The sequence below is a fragment of the Capricornis sumatraensis genome, chromosome 4 (assembly GCF_032405125.1).
Source record: "Capricornis sumatraensis isolate serow.1 chromosome 4, serow.2, whole genome shotgun sequence".
NCBI classification, from domain to species: Eukaryota; Metazoa; Chordata; class Mammalia; order Artiodactyla; family Bovidae; genus Capricornis; species Capricornis sumatraensis.
In genome coordinates, this window is record NC_091072.1 from 131,432,028 (window position 1) to 131,449,360 (window position 17,333).

The 17,333-nt window shown below is 40.5% G+C and overlaps 1 pseudogene; it reads left to right on the top strand.

Annotated features, from left to right (window-relative positions):
* The first annotated feature begins 272 nt into the window (after positions 1 to 272).
* On the top strand, positions 273 to 16,126 carry LOC138078736 (poly(A) polymerase alpha-like; annotated as a pseudogene).
* Positions 16,127 to 17,333: the final 1,207 nt, after the last annotated feature.

Here is a 17,333-nt window from a genome sequence, read left to right on the forward strand (position 1 = left end):
CTTCCCTCTCCCCTACACCTAGTCAGCCATCAGCCTCCATCACGGCCATCATATTCATGGAGGTCATGATGCACTCGACACTGCGCCTTTAGCTAAAGGTCAAAGTGACTGAATCTACTCACCTACATGCCTGGCCCACAGGTGACATGAACCTTTAGCCCCTGACATTATCTTTTGAACTCTAGTTTTGTACAAACACAAAAAACAAGAACAGAACTCAAGGTATGGAGAAAAAAACATGGTTATTTTCCAGTGCTCACTCTTCACCCAAAATGCAACCTGCAGTAGTTTCCTGCCTGCCCTCTTATGACAGTGGTGGTCCTGGACTGGTGCCCCACAGTGTCAGTCAAGACACAGAAGAACAACGGAAGTAGGAAGCTGGATGCTGCTGGGTGGCCACTCTCAGAGCAACCACTTGACACAGCTTTGGGGCATAATTAATTTAGATACCATGTAAAAGTCAGCTCCTGGAGCTGTGTGATTCTGCAGCCCTGGAAGGGACTCGAGAGAAAATGACCCAAAGAAGATGGGAGAAGGGGAACACATGAGGGTGAAGGAAGAGAGGTGAATTTCAGCTCTAAGGAAGTTTTCTCCAGAACATTTCTCTTTAACTTTATAAGGGAATATGTACAACAACAAGGATTAAAATGTATATATGGCCTCAGGAAAGTATCTGTGCCATTCGTTAAACCACCAGGTCATCTCCCTGGCTCTGTAATAACAACACAAATTACTGTCTCATGTGTAAACGACTGAGCACTTATTTCTTTTTTTTTTTTAATTTTACTTTATTTTACTTTACAATACTGTATTGGTTTTGCCATACATCAACATGAATCCACCTCGGGTGCATGAGTTCCCAATCCTGCATCCCCCTCCCAGCTCCCTCCCCATACCATCTCTCTGCTCATGCTTTACAATAAGAATTATGCATAATACTAAATGCGTCAGTGTATATTATTGGGAGTCTTATTTTATTTCAACAATAACATAACTTTGCCAACAAAGGTCCATATAGTCAAAGCTATGGTTTTTCCAGTAGTCATGTACAGATGTGAGAGCTGGATCATATAGAAGCTTGAAAGCCAATTGGTGCTTTCAAACTGTGGTGCTGGAGAAGACTCTTGAGAGTCCCTTGGACCAAGGGGCTCAAACCAGTCAATCCTAAAGGAAATAAACTCTAAATATTCATTGGAAGGACTGATGCTAAAGCTCCAATACTTCAGCCACCTAATGCAGAGAGCTGACTCATTGGGAAAGACTTTGATGCTGGGAAAGATTGAAGGCAAAAGAATAAGAGGGCAGCAGACGAAGAGAAGGTTAAATAGCATCACTGACCCAATGGACATGAATTTCAAACTCTGGAAGATAGTGAAGGACAGGGAAGCCTGACATGTTGCAGTCCATGGGGTCACAAAGAGTCAGACATGAATTAGCCATTGAAAAACAACAACAACAATGTCCATCTACTTCTGATTGTGACTTAACAACAACAGATTTTATGGCAGCTGGTATGTTTCCAATCCTAAATTCAACAAGTAAAAAGGGAAAAATTAGTATTAATAAAATTATTAACTAGAAATGTGTGACAAGATAAATGGGCCACCAATAACATAATCTACCCAAAGAGAGAAACTAAATGAGTAGTTGTGCTCTGAGAGAAATGAAAGACCAGTCATAACTGACACATGTCATCTTAACAAAAAATAAGCAGTGTTGAAGGCTTGCAATTTTAAGCACAATGTTAGAAGCCAGTGTGTCTAATCCCATTTAATCCTAGCAACAATCCTATAAAATTGGTACAATTATTGTCTCCGTTTTACCCCTAAGCAAATTAAAGCACAAAGGGGATCAGTATCATATTAAAGGCCATATAATCAGTAAGGAGCAGAACTGGAATTCAAGTCCAGGCTGACTGCAGTGCCCATGATTTTGCCACTAAGATATACATGATCCCTAGAACCAGTAACCCACATTTGTTCCTCTGTATTTGACATTGGGCTGAGTGTTTTATTATCTTCTAAAGCATTAACATAAATCCATGGCGTATTCAGTTCTACTTCAGCTAGTCTGAAAAAAAAGAACATCAAGAAGCTTCAAGTGAGTCCAAAAGAGGAAGAATTTCTTAAAGTTTATCCAAGATAGTTCAGGGGAAGCAGCACTCTGGCCAAATAGCGTGAGCAGTTCAAATAACTTAGTCATAGGAGGGATATTTCAGATCAGTTCAGTTCAGTTCAGTTGCTCACTCGTTTCTGACTCTTTGCAACCCCATGGACTGCAGCACATTAGGTTTTCCTGTCCATCACCAACACCTGGAGCTTGCTCAAACTCACGTCCATCAAGTCAGTGATGCCATCCAACCATCTCCTCCTCTGTCGTCCCCTTCTCCTCCTGCCTTCAATCTTTCCCAGCATCAGGGTCTTTTCAAATGAGTCAGTTCTTCACATCAGGAGGCCAAAGTATTGGAGTTTCAGCTTCAGCATCAATCCTTCCAATGAATATTCAGGACTGATTTCCTTTAGGATGAACTGGTTTGATCTCCTTGCAGTCCAAGGAACTCTCATGAGTCTTCTCCAACAATGCAGTTCAAAAGTATCAATCCTTCAGTGCCCAGCTTTCTTTATAGTCCAACTCTCACATCCATATATGACTACTGGAAAAACCATAACTTTGACTAGATGGACCTTTGTTGGCAAAGTAATGTCTGTGCTTTTTAATATGCTGTCTAGGTTGGTCTCTGCTTGGCTTTCCTGATAGCTCAGTTGGTAAAGAATCTGCTTGCAATGCAGCAGACCTGGGTTCAATTCCCGGGTTGGGAAGATCCCCTGGAGAATGGAAAGGCTACCCACTCCAGTATTCTGGTCTGGAGAATTTCCATGGACTGTATAGTTACTGGGGTCACAGAGCCAGACATGACTGAGCGACTTTCACTTTCACTTTCCTTTCAGATCAAGATCATCCAAAAATCCCTCTTGCTCTGATACTATAATTTCCAAACCTTAAGATTATACTTTTATTTCCTGGATTTCTTTTTCCCCCTACAATGAGAGGATGGGAGAACCACTGGCACCAATTCGTGGCTTTCTCAGAATAAATTAATAAACTGGCATTCTTATTTATCCATCAGTGTCTGTCAGTTGGGATACATCAAGTCTGCCTGCTTGACTAAATTATCAAAGCTGAATTCTTTGATCTTTTACATCAAAGACCGCACCAAAGTTCTGCCATTTTGAGAACCCGTTGGTAAAGCAATTGACCTCCTGGCCTTTCAGGGGGATGTATTAATACTTATTTTGTGCTGAGCTAAATAAATGTGCACTCATTTGTTTTTGTTTTGCTCTGTTTTGCGTGTGTTGTTTCCTCAGTCACACACAATTTTTAAAACTAGGAGAAACATATCTCTTTGACTATGGATTGGTTGACATGATTTCTAGGGTGTACAATTCCCTTGCAAGACATTTGGCCCTGTGCAATAATCAATAAGACATCTGGCCCATAAAGCGTATGGTCCAAGGACTTCCCTGGTGGTCCAGTAGTTAAGAATCCACCTGCAAATTCAGGGAACACAGGTCCCATTCCTAGTCCAGGAAGATTCCACATGCCACAGAACAACTAAGCTCATGCTCCACAACTACTGAAGCCCTCACACCCTTGAGCCAGGCTCCAAAACAAGAGAAGCCACTGCAATTGAGAAGCTTGTGTACAACTAGAGTAGCCCACACTCGCCACAACTAGAGAAAGCCCGTGCACAGCAACGAAGACCCAGCACAGCCTAAATAAATACAAAATAAGTAAGCCAGAAAGAAAAACACCAATACAGTACACTAACGCATATATATGAAATTTAGAAAGATGGTAATGATAACCCTGTATGTGAGACAGCAAAAGAGACACAGATGTAAAGAACAGTCTTTGGGACTCTGTGGGAGAGGGAGAGGGTGGGATGATTTGGGGGAATGGAATGGAAACATGTATAATATCATATAAGAAACGAATCGCCAATCCAGGTTCAATACAGGATCCTTGGGGCCGGTGCACTGGGATGACCCAGAGGGATGGTATGGGGAGGGAGGTGGGAGGGGGGTTCAGGATGGGGAACACGTGTACACCCGTGGCGGATTCATGTTGATGTGTGGCAGAACCAATACAATATTGTAAAGTAATTAGCCTCCAATTAAAATAAATAAATTTAAATTAAAAAAAAAAATTTTAAGACATATGGTCCACACCTAAAGCTCCTTGAAATTTGGTCCTATTCAAAATGTCCATGACCACAATTGGTCCATGACAAATGGTTTTGGATAGAACAAAATAACAACAACAAAAAAAATTTTAGCATGGACCAAATATCTGTTAACCATACAATAACAAAAAAGATGAAAAAAAGTAGAAGAGGAGGAGAAAGAAACACTGATTAATAGCCAGTGGTAGTACTATTTGGGGAGAATGACTTTGAACCAGAATTATTCATGTTCCCAGGAGAAGAAGTGGAATAGAAACATAAACCAAAGTCACATAAAATGAAGGCTAAATAAAAGCCTTAGAGAAAGTCAGAGTTCTTTGGTCTGTTCCTAATTTCCAGAAAATGCGTTTACAAATGGTCAGGCAGCTGAGCATCTGAGATCTAATTGTGTCACATCTAACAAACTGGCTTGATGTTCTCCTTTTAGAAGAGCAGATGGAGTCGTCTAAAGACTATGAGAAACCCCTGAAGAGAGATGTGACAGTCTGAGGAACAGACTTAAACTAATGTTTAAAAAAATAAATGCTTTCGTGAATTAGCAAGGATTTTGCAATCCAGATCTAAATGGGATTTTCATCATTCTTTAAACAATGCCAAAGTAATTTTCTGGTTTTGAAGAAGAAAAAAGGACAAGAATTTAAGAAGCTAAGTAAAGAGCAATTGATGAGAAGGAGTTCGGCGTGAATGCAACCTCAAGGAAAATGGTTTCAGAGGGGTTTTCTTCTATTAAAAATGTCTTTGAAATATAGGGCACTGCAAAGAAGAATATAATAAACACGTGTGTATCTAATACATACTTTAAACAAATACTCATATTTTGTCATACTTGCTTCAAGTCACTTTTGAGAGAAACAGATCCTTATAAACACAGTTTATGTTCTCTCTATTCCTCTTCCCAGTTCAATTCTCCTCCCTTTCTCCCAAAAACTCATTACTATGAGTTTTGACGTGTACTACATCTACTATATATGTATGCAGTATAAAACAGTACCGTATATACAAGTATATATACAAAGTAAGTGTCGTATTAAAATACAGGTTGGAGGGACTTCCCTGGTGGTCGGCTGGTTAAGACTCCAAGCTCTGACAATGCAGAGGACTAAGATCCTACATGTCACACGGTTTGGCAAAAAAAAAAAAAAAAAAAAAAAATACAGATTGAAAAAACACCAAACTTGTATATCATGTAAGTATACATGTAACTCATATATCTCGTGTACTTTCAACTATATTCATAAAATTGCTTTTAAACTGAGACATTTCAGACCATAAATTTCAGAGTTAGTTGACATGGCTAAAATCTAGTGGACATTCTTGGAAAATAAGAATAGAGATAAAATTTAGAGCAAGGACTTTGTTATAGTGAATTCTGAAAGCTATTTTATAAATTCTGAGCATATACAGAGAATGAAAAGGGATTTCAAAGATGGTGATGTGACCAAAAATTCTACCAAGAAGCTCATGTTTTATAAATTTGAAATCAGAAATGAAACGAGTCCAGATTGATTTCAAAGGTGAATTCAGGTACTATAAAAGATTATGGTGGCTCATTGAACTCTCTTCCAGGCATGCTAAGCTACTTTCTGGGAATAATTTACCCAGCTTTGGAAATGACATCAACTCTTCAAACCTCTAGGGTACTCCTTAGTAAGTTACTATCTGATGTACTGATTTTTCTTAGCACCTAAATTATTCTCACAACAGTAGCTCTTTCCTGAGATTAAGTTATGGTCTCCATAACCACATAGTTTTCTGATTACTTAAGTGTTCCTGTGACTTTCAGATGTGCTCAACTTATTCACATAAGTAATTTAGGCCTCCTAAAAAACCCACCTAAACAAGTAAAATTCACTCTGATGCTACTGTGTTCATATGCTTAAAGACAACGATATGTAAAAAGTCAATCTGATATATTCAAGCCTATTAAAGAGAGAATCTACTGACTGTACTGCCAATCCAAATGGCCATTATGATTGACAAGCAAGGCCAATTAAATAAGGAATGGTTCACTTATGGCTTTTATGCAGTCAGAACTTCAGTAAGTTATAAATGCTCTATAAGCCTGGCTCATGGTCAGATTTCCTGGGATCATTACCAGTCCCTTGGTAATTTTATCAAAGAGAGAAGTATCGATCCCAGTATCCCAGCCAAATTTTAACTTACAGAATTACAGATGACCCTTCCCAAATTCCCTCAGATTAAGTGATATATTCTGTGAGAATAAGCACCTCTAACTTCTAATGTGCTTCATCCAACCCACGGATGTTTCAGTTCAGTTAAGTCACTCAGTCATGTCCAATTTTTGCGACCCCATGAACCGCAGCACACCAGGCTTCCTTGTCCATCACCAACTCCTGGAGCTTGTTCAAACTCATATCCATTGAATCAGTGATGCCATCCAACCATCTAATCCTCTATCATCCCCTTTTCCTCCCGCCTTCAATCTTTCCCGGCATCAGGGTCTTTTCAAAAGAGTCAGTTCTTCACATCATGTGGCCAAAGTATTCGAGTTTCAGCTTCAGCATCAGTCCTTTCAAAGAATATTCAAGACTGATTTCCTTTAGGATGGACTGGTTGGATCTCCTTTCCATCCAAAGGACTCTCAAGAGTCTCTCCAATACCACAGTTCAAAAGTATCAGTTCTTTGGTACTCAGCTTTCTTTATAGTCCAACTCTCACATCCATACATGACTACTGGAAAAACCATAGCTTTGTCTAGATAGACCTTTGTTGGCAAAGTAATGTCTCTGCTTTTTAATATGCTGTCTAGGTTTGTCATAGCTTTTCTTCCAAGGAACAAGTGTCTCTTAATTTCATGGCTGCAGTCACCATCTGCACTGATTTTGGAGCCCCAAAAAGTAAAGTCTCACTATTTCCACTGTTTCCCCATCTATTTGCCATGAAGTGATGGGACCAGATGCCATGATCTTAGTTTTCTGAATGTTGAGTTTTAAGCCAAATTTTTCACTGTCCTTTTCAGTTTCATCAAGAGGCTCTTTAGTTCTTCTTCACTTTCTGCCATAAAGGTGGTGTCATCTGCATATCTGAGGTTATTTCTATTTCTCCAAGCAATCTTGTTTCCAGCTTGTGCTTCATCCAGTCCAGCATTTCTCATGATGAACACTGCATATGAGTTAAATAAGCAGGGTGACAATATACAGCCTTGACATACTCCTTTCCCAATTTGTAACCAGTCTGTTGTTCCATATCTGGTTCTAACTGTAGCTTCTTGACCTACATACAGATTTCTCAGGAGGCAGGTCAGGTGGTCTGATAGTCCTATTTCTTTGAGAATTTTCCAGTTTCTGCCTTGTCCAACTCAATAACACAGAAGCCTTGATGAGCCCACAGAAACCTCTTCTCCCCCCACACACTCAACAACAAAAAATGAACCTATTCTAATTCTTCTTTAGTGTGTTTTTGATCATTCCATTGGCAGTATCAACTGAATGTGGCATGGACAGACATTTAGTTACAACCACCGATTTCTCTACATACCTTCCCAGCAAAGAGAGAGAAGATGAAGTGTGAAGAGCAAAGCCATGAGCTTTGACTCCTGCTGGAAAAAGAGAAAATCATCAGCCTCACTGTCTACTCCCCTTGGAGATCAACTTTAGCTATACTGGTTCAGAAATGGAGGTCAGAAAACACCAAGCAATGACATTACTTTAGCAAAATGAGAAATCTCATCAGTACTTTCCCCCTGAAACACCTAGGGAAGATCGTCTCTAGAGGCGGGTAAACTAACATGGAGCAAAGTGCTCCAGAAGATGAGGCAACTGTAGTGTCCCACCAGTCTGCAGGATAACTTAGGATGAGAATCCACAGCCTAGTGGATATTCGATTGTCAGTCTTATAATTTTGTCAATAGAAAACGAAATAATATGGTATTTATTTGCTTGATTTTATTTGAAAACTCAGTTGATTCAATAAGAAAAAAAGAACTAACAGGGTTTGATATCACTCAGGTTTTAATCTCGAACTCAACAAGTTAACCGAGTTCTAGTTTTCATATGCTTGTTTTGTATGTTTATATAGCTCAGGTTACCTATAAACACTAGAGCGGGATTTCTTTGGTAATAGGATTAGAGGCATTGTTATTGTAGAAAATAATATGAATGACTATAGTTCAGAAAGCACTAATGCCATTCCTAGGAATATAAACTACAGCTTAGTTGGCTGTGAAACATAAATACATCTAGTTAACACTTAAGCACATTTTGAGGGTCTGAAAAATCATCTTTTCTCTTTTTGAGCAATACTGACACTCATTACCACCTTTGAATATAATTTCATGCAACTTAATTTTCTTATTTATAAAACTGTTTCCAGGTGTGATTATTATTCATCCATCACATGATATATTTTTAAAAATGAAAACTGACAGCATTCATTTCTAAAATTTATGTATGCTGGTAGAATGCTCTAATTATACAACAAAGTAATTTAGTTAATGTAATTTTTTGATACTCAGTTATACTCCCTAAAGATGTTTGTAAAGTTTTAAAAAAAATTAAACTCCAAAGTCCATGTATGTTTTCATTAATACTATTCACAATGTCTTTGTGGATTGTAGCTATATAACCCAAGGTGATGTCTGCTAATTCTTTCTCAATTTCCTTTTCTTAATCTGCATAATAAGAAACCCCAAGGATAGACAGAAAGAGTATCTTTGATATAATTGTGGGCTCACAAGCAAATTCTGACAGTAGAGTCTGAAAGGATTACTTCAGAAGGAACGTCCTGAACATGAGAAAATTCAGGGAAATTTCAGACAACCTTAATCTATTTGTAAATGCAGAGAGCAGAAGTACAACATATGACCCCAGTACTAAAGAACTCCAGAAAGGCATTCCACTTTGCATTAAGATATAGGTGCAATCATTCATTCATTCAACATTTATTGAGAGCCTATTAGATCACTGGCACCAGGTGGAGTTTCCCTGGTGGCTCAGCTAGTAAAGAACCCACCTGCCAATGCAAGAGATACAAGAAACATGGGTTTGATCCCTGGGTCGGGAAGATCCCATGAAGAAGGAAATGGCCACCTGTTCCAGTATTCTTGCCTGGAAAATCTCATGGACAGAGAAGCCTGGCAGGCCACAGTCCATGGAGTTACAAAGAGTTGGACACGACTGGCCACTGATGCACCTATGCCTACTAAGGTACCAAGCAGCAGGAATTCAAGAATGAAAAGGATGGATCTCTGCTCCAGTCTGGGGAGGGAAGAGAGAAGACAGATGCACAAGGGATTTGCCTGTAGTGGTTAAGATTCAACATGGCTACAAGCTTCTCCTGGAAACAATGGTGATTCAGGTAAACATCAGTCAAGTCTGCTCTGAAGCAAGATCCCTGGTAAAGAACAATCAAGAGCAAAAGACACTGGCTCCTGGGGTCCTCCTCCAACTGAGCATCAGAGTCTGCTGGCAGAAATCCTGTAGTCCCCAGCTTAGAAATCCCTTCCCCATTGCATCAAGACTGTTCACAGACCTTGAGTCCTACAGCAGGTGTCCCCAACCTCCGGGATCTAATGCCCAGTGATCTGAGGAGGAACTGATGTAATAACAATGCTGCTACTGCTAAGATGCTTCAGTCGTGTCCGACTCTGTGCGACCCCATAGATGGCAGCCCATCAGGCTCCCCCATCCCTGGGATTCTCTAGGCAAGAATACTGGTGTGGGTTGCCATTTCCTTCTCCAGTAAAAACAATAGAAATACACAACAAATGTAATGCTCTTGAATCATCCTTAAACCAATCCCCCACCCCCCACCAGCTGCACGTGGAAAAACTGTCTTCCATGAAACCAGTCCCTGGTGCCAAAAAGGTTGGGGACTGCTCTCCTAGAGGACACCCCCCAACAAAGGGGCCTGGTGGGCCTTTCTGCCTGCAGCACTGTTTATTTATCCTCTTTCATAATTAAACCTTCTTCTAATCCTACAAGGTAATAATATTTGCAAATGGAGAACACCTGGCTATCCAACATGATGAATTTTCCAGGCTTCTGGGAAAAGGGTTGTTCAAGCCAAAAGAAATCTAACACGCCCCCAGAAAGTAACCTGAGCCCTTCACAATATGAACACACAGGCACAGGGGTTAAATGTATAATGTATATTCAGTACAGAGAAAGCATGAATATTATGTCTCTGTGTGTGTGCGTGTGTGTGTGTGTGTGTGTAACCACAGAATTCTAAGCTTGTAGGGTGTGCTTTACATCTATATCATATGTTATCCAGATACCAGTTGTATATTATAAGCTGCATATGCAATACCATATGGACACCATAAAATATCACATGTGTTGTCAGGATAATTTTACATTTAGTGCATGATTAAAATGTCTTATATTATACACCTATCTTTTCTGTGTGTGCATGGATTTGTCTCACAAATTGATTTCATATCAAATTCAGGTATCAATCAAAGTTAAAGTCTCTTTACTGAAATTTAATAAAAAGCAATATGGAAACGTGACTACAGTTTGTTTTTCTTCCCTAGATTTTTCTGCCATGCAGCATTTAACACTGGTGCAGCTGTCAATACCCATTCATCTGCTATCGGGCAGCTTTTTCCTTTCACTCACTGTGACATTTTTAAAGTGGCAAAAAAAAAAAAAGCTTAAAACAGCATATTTGTCACTTTTTTCTTTCTAGTGACCTTTTAAACACTAGGGAAAATTATATGTACTAAACCTTTTAATCACTCCATGTACATTTCACAATAGTGCTTTCTATAGGGGTATCCTTTAATTAAATTTAAGAAATTTACATTGTACACACTGCTGTTCATTTAATTATTCAAACATTTAAACATAAGAAAACCTCATAACTTTTAGCTATGGCAACCATGTGATGTAATGGTTATCTATATTAAGAATCATTTTTTATAAGGAGAATTTCAGAAATAACTTGTACATACCCTCAGCTTCCACTCTTTAAGTCCTGATAAATAGCTACATGAAGCACTTTCCTTCAGCATTTAAGAAATTTAAGAATTTAAATCCAGTGAAGAAAAACAGTCTTTATGTTTCCATATTGTTTTTTATTAAATTTAAGGAAAATTAAGCAATTTAAGGAAAAAGATACATGGATGGCAAGATATTACAGGGAACGTTTCCAGGAGGAAGATGTTATGATTGGGTCTCTGGGCTTCCCTGTCGGTCCATTGGTTAAGAATACCAATGCTGGGGTCATGGGTTTGATCCTTGGTCAGGTAACTCAGACCCCACAAGCCATGGGGCAACTAAGCCCAGGAAGCACAACGTAAGATTTCCAGTGCCACAACTAAGACATGACACAGCCAAAAATAAACAAGTACATAAGCAAATATTGAAAAGAAAAACTGAATCTCAACCCTATTTTGGATCAGTCTGTGTGACCTTGAGGGAGTCACTGTATATCTTTGATTGCACCATTATGTCACCGTTTGCAAAATAAAATACTGATAGCCACTTCTTTTCATCACAGTATCATTGTGGGGATCAAATTAGTAAATATCTGTGAATATGCCCTGAAATCTACTTTAAAAATGAAAAGTAACATGACTTTTAGTTCAAAAACAAATATTCTCTGTTTTCTAGAAGTGGAGAAATTTAAATCTTGTAACACACCAGAAAGAAATCAAAGGTTTAAAACAATCTAAAACATCAACATTAGCGTACATTATTTAAAACCAGTGTCCTTTCTAAAAACAGAAACAGAAATACTGCTGTCCCTGCTATAGAAGGGCTTCTCTGGTGGCTCAGAGGTTAAAGCATCTGCCCGCAATGCGGGAGACCCCAGTTCGGTCCCTGGGTCGGGAAGATCCCCTGGAGAAGGAAATGGCAACCCACTCCAGTATTCTTGCCTGGAGAATCCCATGGAGAAAGGAGCCTGGTAGGCTACAGTCCATGGGGTCGTAAAGAGTCGGACACGACTAAGCGACTTCACTTCACTTCTGCTATAGAATGGTATTACAAATTGCAAAGAGTAGTAATTCTGGAGTGCCCATTTAGTTTCATTTTTATTCTTATCATTTTCACTATGACTGTCATAACTTTAGACACAAATAAGTCTCACAGACATAGAAAACAAATGTATGGCTACCAAAGCGGAAACAAGGAGGGATAAGTTAGGAATTTGGGATTAGCATAGACTATATATAAAATAGATAACAAGGACCTACTGTGTAACACAAGGAACTATACTCAATACTCTGTAATAATCGTAAAAGAACCTGAAAAAATACATAAACATATATATACAAATATAACTGAATCACTTTGCTGTACATCTGAAACTAACACACACTGTAAATCAACTGTGCATGTGACTTCTAAGTCACTTCAGTTAAGTCAGACTGTTTCTGACCCCATGGACTGCAGCCCACCAGGCTCTTTCATTTATGGAATTTTTCAGGCAAGAATACTGGAGTGGGTTGCCATTTCCTAGTCCAGGGGAACTTTTCAAGTCAAGGATTGAACCTGCCTATATTCCATCTCCTACATTGGATGTGGATTCTTTACCACTGAGCCACGTGAGAAGTCTGTGACTTTCATACTAGAAAAGTTTTTTTTTTTTTTTAAAAGGAAAGTGAATGGGCTGCATACCCTAGGTCAGAATCTCTTATTTCACCACTTATGAGTTAGCCACCAAGAGAAACTTAGTTTCTCAAATCATCAGTTCCCTGGTCTCTGCAACTGAGAACATAAGACTGAACACAGAAAGTTCTTAGGAGGGTCATAAATAGTGTATCTTAGTCAGTTAGTCAGTTCATTCGCTCAGTCATGTCCAGCTCTTTCCAACCCCATGGACTGCAGCACAACAGGCTTCCCTGTCCATCACCAACTCCCAGAGCTTGCTCAAACTCATGTCCATTGAGTCAGTGATGCCATCCAACTATCTCATCCTCTGTCACCCTTTTCTCTTCCTGTCTTCAATCTTTCCCAGCATCAGGGTCTTTCCAGTAAGTCAGTTCTTCACATCCAGTGGCCAAAGTATTGGAGTTTCAGCTTTGGCATCAGTCCTTCCAGTGACTATTCAGGACAGATTTCCTTTAGGATTGACTGGTTTGATCTCCTTGCAGGCCAAGGAACTCTCACGAGTCTTCTCCAACACCACAGTTCAAAAGCATCAGTTCTTCAACGCTCAGCTTTCTTTATAGTCCAACTCTCACATCCATATATGACTACTAGAAAAATCATAGCTTTGACTAGATGGACCTTTGTTGGCAAAGTAATGTCTCTGCTTTTTAATATGCTTTTAGTTTGGTCATAGCTTTTCTTCCAAGAAGCAAGCATCTTTTAATTTCATGGCTGCAGTAACCATCTGCAGTAATTTTGGAGCCCAAGAAAATAAAGTCTGTCACTGTTTCCATTGTTTCCCATCTATCTGCCATGAAGTCATGGGACCAGATGAAATGATCTTCGTTTTTTGAATGTTGAGTTTTAAGCCAACTTTTTCACTCTCCTTTTCACTTTCATCAAGAAGCTCTTTAGTTCCTCCTCACTTTCTGCCATAAGGGTGGTGTCAGTGTATCTGAGGTTATTGATATTTCTCCCAGCAATCTTGATTCCAGCTTGTGTTTCATCCAGCCCAGCATTTTGCATGATGGGCTCTGCATATAAGTTAAATAAGCAGGGTGACAGTATACAGCCTTGTACTCCTTTCCCAATTTGGAACCAGATTGTTGTTCCATGTCTGGTTCTAACTGTTGCTTCTTGACCTGCATGCAAATTTCTCGGGAGGCAGGTAAAGTGGTCTGATATTCCCATCTGATATTCCATAGTTTGTTGTGATCTACACAAAGGCTTTGGCGTAATAAATAAAGCAGAAGTAGATGTTTTTCTGGAATTCTCTTGCTTTATCTATAATCCAATGGATGTTGGCAATTTGATCTCTGGTTCCTCTGCCTTTTCTAAATCCAGCTTGAACATCTGGAATTTCACGGCTCACAGTACTGTTGAAGCCTGGCTTGGAGAATTTTGAGCATTACTTTGCAAATGTGTGAGATGAGTGCAGTTGTGCGGTAGTTTGAACATTCTTTGGCATTGCCTTTCTTTGGGATTAGAATGAAAACTGACCTTTTCCAGTCCTGTGGCCACTACTGTGTTTTCCAAATTTGCTGGCCTGTTGAGTGAAGCACAGTGTATATTAAGGCTCTGGTACATAATACGGAGAAACGGTATTTATCGCTTGTTTTGGCAAGAACTCTCTTACCACACTTTGCTCTGATAGTAAGGTGGAAAACTAACTGCTTCTGGAGCTCAACAAGAGTCCAACCAGCGTTCTAAAAAGTTGTTGTGCCCGTGTTTGGGCACCACGTGAGGACAAAGAAGAAAACCGAGCGGCGCTGAAAGCAACCAGCGTTGAAACAGTGGAGGAGGTGGGGCGGGAGTGGGCGTGGCCCCGGGACTGAGACTCGCCCCTTCTCCCTTTCCCCTCAGTGGCCACGCCCAGAGCAGCCGCTGAGTCCTTACTACTCGGGGATCCAGACAGACACAGCCACCTCCGAAAACACTATGGCATCACCTCTCCCATCAGTTCAGCAGGCCCCGAGGAAACTGAGTGCCTACTTACGCAGAAACTAGTTGAGACTTTGAATCCCTTTGGGGTTTGGGAAGAGGAACTACAGTGCAGGAATTTCATTTTGGGAAAATGAAATTTTCAGGAAAATGTTTTACTTTTGAATCTCATAGATGAAGAGTACATACAGAAGCTGCTGATAATAATCGATGTGTTGTGTTGCCCTAAGACATGTTAATGGAATTGTCTTCTTCACCTCATACTAGGATAAATTGAAATTACAGGACGAAGTCAATGATGTAAGGGGCTTCCCAGGTGGTCCTAGTGGTAAAGAACCCACCTACCAATGCAGGAGACAGAAGAGATGCAGGTTAGATCCCTGGGTCCGGAAAGATCCCCTGGAGGAGGAAATGGCAACCCACTTCAGTATCTTTGCCTGGAGGATCCCACGGACAGAGGAGCCTGGTGGGCTGCAGTCCACAGGGTCGCAAAGAGTCGGGCACGACTGAAGCGATTTAGAACGCACCTAAAAGAGTGAACTCCGGGAGTTGGTGATGGACAGGGAGGCCTGGCGTGCTGCGATTCATGGGGCCGCGAAGAGTTGGACACGAGTGAGCGACTGAACTGAACTGAACTGAAAAGATGGAAGAGCTGAAGAGGCCTTGGTAACCAGTTATCAAGTTGCGCTTTTGTGGAATAGAGATTGATATTTTGTTTGCAAGATGGACACTGCAGAAGACTTGGATTTAAATGATGACAGTCTGCTTAAATTTTTAGATATAAGATGCATAAGAAGTGTTATTGGTTGCAGCATAACTGATGAAATTTTACGACTAGTACTAAACATTGCTTCAGAAGCAGTGCGGTGGTAAAGAATCTACCTGCTATATGGGAGACTTGGGTTCGATCCGTGGGTCAGGAAGATCCCCTGGATTAGAAAATGGCAACCCACTCTAGTATTCTTGCTGGGAGAATCCCATGGACAGAAGAACCTGGCAGCTACAGTCCATGGGGTCAAAAAGAGTCGGACACAACTGAGTATTCACACACACACACACACACACACACACACACACACACACTAAAGCTTGACAACTTCAGCTTAACCCTAAGAGGTATCAAACTGTGGGCCAAATGCTGCAACATCTATTCCAATATATTAGGTTTCCTTGGTGCTGTTTCCTGGGCTATGATAGTAGGAAGAACTTGCCAGTTTTATCCAAATGCAGTAGCATCGACTGTTACACATACTTTTTTTTTGAGTGGGGGGGGGGGTGTGTATTTTCCAAATGGAAATGACCAAATCCAGTCCTATTGAAACAGCCAGAAGAAAACAATCTTAATTTGCCGGTATGGGACCCAGGGCTTCTCAAGTGGCACTAATAGAAAAGAATTGCCTGCCAGTGCAGGAGATGCAAGAGACTAGGGTTTGATCCCTGGGTGGGGAAGATCCCCTAGAGGAGGAAACAGCAACCCATTCTGGTATTCTTGCCTGGGAAACCGCATGAACAGAGGTGCTTAACAGGCTACAGTCCATTGGGCAGCAAAGAGCTGGACACAACTGAGTGAATGTGTGCATACACACAGTTTATAATATCAAGGTCACTAGTATTTTAATATATTCTATATAGAACTATCTTATAAGCCAAAGTTGTATGGGCATTTGTGCTTTAAAAAATAGTAATGGAGACTTCCCTGTGGTCCAGTGGTTAAGAATCTGCTTCCAATCAGGGGACATGGATTCAATCCCTGGTCAGGGACCAAAGATTGCACATGCCTTGGGGCAACTAAGCCCGTGCCCCACAACTACTCAGCCCACATGCCACAACTACTCAGCCTATGCACCACAACTAGAGAAAGTCCAAGCACCTCAATGAAGATTCAGTGAAGCAAAAAAAAAAAAAAAAAACTAACAAAAGAATACTTTAAAAAAAAGATTCCAGCCAGGAATCAAGATGAAGTTCTCCCTATCCTTCAAGTGGCCATCTTGGTGCCATCTTGCTTTGGTTTTGGCATCCTAATGAAACAAAGTCTGGAAAGAACAGCCCTCCCGCTCAAGGCTAAATATCACTGTTAGTTTGCAACCTCCAGAGTTTGGTTTGTCACCTGGGTGAAATTCAGAGTTGCCCCTCCCCTACACGGAAGACAAAGAGAGACCAAAGAAAGAGGCAGACCCTCCATATTGGTAGATGGCAGGTGTAATCAGCAAGGAAACTTACTTAAGAGGCTTGTCACGGGACCACAAGATAGTTAGGTCTCTGCCCCTGCTGGTCAGAATGTTTTTAAATGTATATAGATGCCATAACTATGTTTAGTCATGTATATACCATCCAGATGGTCTCAACAACATCTCATCCCCTCAAGGCTCTGTCTTTGAAATAGCTCCTAGTGTGCGAATGGTGGGCGAAATGTGTATTTCAAAGACAGGGGAGAGGGTGTGGAGCCTCTGATTGCCTGCATCCAACTGGCAGGTCAACAGTCGTCCTGGGATGTCCTGAGACTTCCCTGGCAATTCAGTGGTTAAGACTTCGTGCTTTCACTGCAGAGGGCATGGGTTGGATTCCCTGGTGGGGGAACTCAGATTTCGCAT